This window comes from Clytia hemisphaerica, unplaced genomic scaffold, assembly GCF_902728285.1.
Source record: "Clytia hemisphaerica strain Z4C2 unplaced genomic scaffold, Clytia hemisphaerica genome assembly, whole genome shotgun sequence".
In the NCBI taxonomy this organism is placed as follows: Eukaryota; Metazoa; Cnidaria; class Hydrozoa; order Leptothecata; family Clytiidae; genus Clytia; species Clytia hemisphaerica.
In genome coordinates this window covers 559-5,415 of record NW_027104436.1, presented here as the reverse complement: position 1 = coordinate 5,415, position 4,857 = coordinate 559, and the positions used below count along the sequence as shown (strand labels likewise).

Below are 4,857 nucleotides of genomic sequence, written 5' to 3'. Positions count from 1 at the left end.
AAAAATTGTTAAAAAAGTTTTACGACTCTTTATTGGGACTGACTAATGCGACCAAATTTCGATATTTTTATAATTGAAGTTTTCCCATTCTTCTGACCGTTATTAATCGTCTGATTGGAAGAGTTTTTTTTACCTTTTTACTCTTAGGTGCCAAATAAACGGGGGGGTTCGAATAAACGGGGGGGTTGGAAAATTTTCGAAATTTCAATAAACGGGGGGGACCTAATTGCCGGGGGGGTTGGAAATTGTACTTGTGAAAACCCAAAAATGAGGTAAATATAGGCTAAAATGAGGCTTTTTGGAGCAAAATAAGGGGACTTCTTTTAGCCAACTGAAAATATTCTTTAAGATTAATAAACGGGGGGGTCCTAATAAGGTCCGGGGGGGTTGGAAAATTTCCGAAAAATTAACAAGCGGGGGGGACCGTTTATTTGGCACCTAAGAGTAGGGCTTTATTCAAACACCCTTGTTGTATCAGTGACCCAATAAGACCCATCCCGGTGAAAACTACTCTGTACCAGATTGTATCTCACGTTTACGTTTATCGCTTCGATACAGACCACTTCGTATTTTACTGAAATGTTCATTTTTAGAAAAACCACTTTTGCTGAAATAAAAAGCCAACAGCATTTTAAAATGCAAGACCAAAGTTACAAATTTAGCCAAATGGGCTCTTCCAGAAAATGTCCGTACATTGGATGTGGAGGATATGGTGTCCGGGGGTAATGAAAAATCTACGAAATCTACCTTGTCCGGGGGTAAATTTCTGTTTGGGGGTAATTTTGCTCCGTTTGAAGGTAATTTTGAATGTCCAGGGGGTCAACTGATGCTTGTCCAGGGGGGTAGACCTGCTGTCCGGGAGTCAAAAGTGACAATGTCGTCCGGGGTTAAATTTTCAAGAAATGTTATATCCTCCACCGACCCCCCATATTCAAATCTTTTCTGTAAAAGCCTGACATCGACTTTCTGTAAAATGCACGATACCGACTGGTGGTAAAAAATTTATCCCTGCGCCAAAAAACTCTTGCCCCTCAAAATTTGAACAAAAAACCTAAAGAAAAAAAAGTGGGTCCTTTTTCCGTTTCTTCAAATAATGCTGATCATTAAGTCAATTGGATAAATATTTAGAAAGTTATCAAAAAATGTTCTCTTTTTTTCCCCAAGATGCACCAAGTGTTGAATTACATTAACTCATAAGGGCTATTTTTGGGTGGGTTATTAATTTTACGGTTAGCAGGGATTTAATTTAGCGGTGATTGCAAAGATTTAAAGAACAATTAAAACAAAATATTACTTGATATTTGTTGACCTTTTAAAAACACTGACTTTTTGTAATATAAAAAAATTTTTGGGATGACCGAAAAGTTTTTTGGAGGAAATTTAATTTGGCGGATGGCTGCGTCAAAAGTAAAAATAAAAAGATTAACTTTGAATAAAACCAAATAAATGCAAGAAACTTTTTTCGTTGGAGGATAAGCAGAAACCTACGGCGTTACGTACTTTTTCTAGCAACGAAAATAACAGAGCTCTGACCATTTTAAGTTAGTACACTTAAATTGCTTTTTATATTAAATTAAAAGAAGTTATAATTAATAATAAAAGGTATTTACATTTATACGATCATTGTAATAATAATAATAATTAGAAAAATAACTAAATCCCCACCAGTCAAATTGTAACATTCAATTCGAAAAATTTGTTTTATTCAATTGTCATCCTACTCCTAGCGTTTTTTCTTTTCTTCTTTCTTCTTGCGTTTTTGTTCTTTTTCAAGCTCTTTCAATTTATAACTTTGTAGCAATCGATAAACAAGGTAACCTGAAAGCAAGAAAGAAAGCAAAACTCATCAGTTTTTCACTCTCGAGTAGCTTAGCATATCCAAAATAGGCTATTAATTGGGCACGAAAAAACTATGAGCCTTATGCATGATCATCTTAGACGTACTTTAAAGAAGAATTCAGGAGATTGGAGGCCTTAGACTTGATTATTTATACATCAAAGTATCAAATTTGGATGTAAAATTCAGAAACCATTGTTTAAAAATAAAATCATTAGTGTGGCCGTGTTACAAAAGTACAGGCTGTTTGTAGGAAAAAAATAATATATAGCTGAAACTTTCTCCAGACCTTCTCTATAGGATGCTTATGCCTCAGGAAAAAATCCCCTAAAATCCCACTGGTGGAACATCCCTTTTTTGGGCAATTTCTTTTTTCCCCAGGCAAAACCCTAAGGTCAAAATTTTTTGAAAATTTCAAACTCTTTTTGAGACAACATCATGTATACCATTCGAAAGCTCTCAAAAAACTATATAGAAGACTTTTAGACGGGTATAGCCGATTTCATTACCTAACTCGAGATAATTCACGCAGAAGATGCAATTTTTGGTCAATTTTAGACCAAAATTTGGCGAAAAGTGGAACTTGCGCATGAAATATCTCGAGTTAGGTAATGAAATCGGCCATACCCGTTTTAAAGTCTTCTGTATAGTTTTTTGAGAGCTTTCGAATGGTATACCTGATATTGTCTGAAAATGAGTTTGAAATTTTCAAAACATGATTCTAGGGGATTTTTTTCCTGAGGCATAAGCATCCTATAGGGAAGGTCTGGAGAAAGTTTCAGCTATATATTATTTTTTCCCTGTAAATTATGCTAAACGACCCCACTACATGCCCAAAATAGAAGTGAAGCAGTTGCGCGTTATAATGCTGGTCATTTGATGCTGCTAAAAGATCAATTTTGATGCGATTAAAAATCATAGCTAGTATAAGAAGTTTTAGCCAAAAACTTTTCTTATTATGTCATTAACTTGGACAAGTTGTGAACAATGAAAGACCACTTTTAATTGAAAATATATACAACCAAAATGACCCCAACTGCCTAGCTATAGTATAGCTACTGACTATCTTTATGACGGCTGATCATAAAGATGCAGGTTTTTATAGGCTATCGTAAGTTGGTCCAATGTTGACATCCCTCTTCTAATTTGGTCACCCTTCTTTAGAGATCGGAATAATAGAAAGGTCGAAATGACTGATTGAAACTATTTTTCTTTGCTGAGCAATCAGTTGAGGAGTCCATCAGTGATTCTGAGCTTCCTATTATTCCTATCTTTAAAGAAGGATGTTGAAATTAGAAGCAATGAGTGGAACTGCTTCACTATATTTTGGACAGTTCATAGGCATAGCTCTCCTAAGCAATTTAGAGCTACAATTTTAGTATGTGATGATCATGTCAGGACCCTCCGGACGCTTAGGAAACGTCTGGAGCAAAAAGGGCCGTTTTTTCATGCTCCGGAACACCGGGAGATTCTGGAGCACGATTTTCGGGGATTGGTCTGCACTGGGAACTCCGGAACATTCTAGTGCATTTCTGGTGTTCCGGATAGCAAGATATCAGTGATATAATTACGATAGCGCTAGCTGTGCTATTAATGTAAAAACTAACTGCGCACATGCATATTAAAAAAAAATCTCATGGTAGTGAAACCTCACGTTTTTAAATTTTTTCGATATTTCAATATTTCTTGTTTTCGACCAAAGAACTGGAGACAAATATTTTTAAACGTTTTTTTTAGAATGTGTTAAAAGTCACTTGCTCTGGAAACACCGGAAGCACTCTGAAACTTTCCGGAGAGAAAAAGTGTTTTTTTAGCTGCTCCGGAAAACTCTGGAAGTTTCCAGAGCGCCAGGAGGGTCCTATCATGTTAGGTTATAATAGGACCCTGCCGACGCACCGGACTGTCCGGTGTATTTGTCCGGTGGCAAAAAGTATCCTTTCGCTACACCGGACGCAATAAGTCCGGTGTTGCATACAGGGAATTTTGAACGCCGGACATTTATGAAACAAAAATTAAGAAACACCGGACGCACCGGACTGGTCATGTCCGGTTGTTTTGATTGTTCGGTGGGAAAAAAATATCCTTCTCCGACACCGGACATCCGACTTCCTTAAGTCCGGTGTAGAAATTGTCCGGTGTAAAAAAAATTCTCATTTTACACCGGACTTTCGCGTGTCCGGTGTTCGTTAAGTCCGGTGCGTCGGCAGGGTCCTGTTATAATAGAGTGCCAAAAAAAAGGTCCCCAAATTTATGCCACAAACCTGAATGCCTTACTGGTAAAAAAAAATGTAAATTCATAAATTTTTAAATTCAAATTTTGGCTGTCTCGGTCTTTTGGAGCGTTTTAGCAGCTTTTGGCATAAATATGATCCCTTTTAAAAACTTTTATGAGATAGCTAGTAGATATTAAATCTGAATGAGTCATCAAGCCAAAATAAGGGGCAGCCTTTTCACCCAAACAACTAATAATGTAATAAACTTCTTACCTACGCCAAGAACTATAAGTATTCCTGGTACTAGCAAAAGCTGAGCGTCTACATTGAAATTTGTGGGATTCTTTGGGTTGAAGGAACTTTCTTCGTCAGCCATGTTGTTTTGCTGGCAGTGTTGTATACTCCACCACAACCTTCACAATTTTGTTTGTGATGCCTTCTCGGTATTTCCCTTTGCCTTTGTTCTGAAGAAAAAAACCTGGACCAATCAACAGCATGGACATTGAACACGTGTACACACAGCACTTAGCAAAGTAAAATTTCCTAGCACGCCCCAATCCGCCCATTTGTAGGGCGTATGTATAATCCGAAATATTTCCCCGTGTCATGAATCGGTTTAGCTGGGCGAAAAGAGCAGCGGATGCACAAAACTGAAAAACAAACTTTCGTTTTTGGCTCTAAAACTTTTCTTCTTCATTTTTTTCAATTTTCTGGTTATTTTCTTCAAAGATTTTAAGGTGGGATAGTCTGGACATAATGGACACATTTATTTTTACTGTTTTATCCTTCTATATTTGATGTTTACAA

General features: G+C 36.9%; 1 long non-coding RNA gene across 1 annotated transcript; it reads right to left on the bottom strand.

The window, feature by feature from the left end:
• Positions 1–1,535: 1,535 nt before the first annotated feature.
• On the bottom strand, positions 1,536–4,620 carry LOC136820789 (uncharacterized). Its single transcript, XR_010848641.1, has 2 exons — positions 4,324–4,620; positions 1,536–1,818 (listed from the first exon to the last, which is right to left on the bottom strand). It is a non-coding gene; the product is annotated as an uncharacterized lncRNA (long non-coding RNA).
• Between the last annotated feature and the right edge of the window lie 237 nt (positions 4,621–4,857).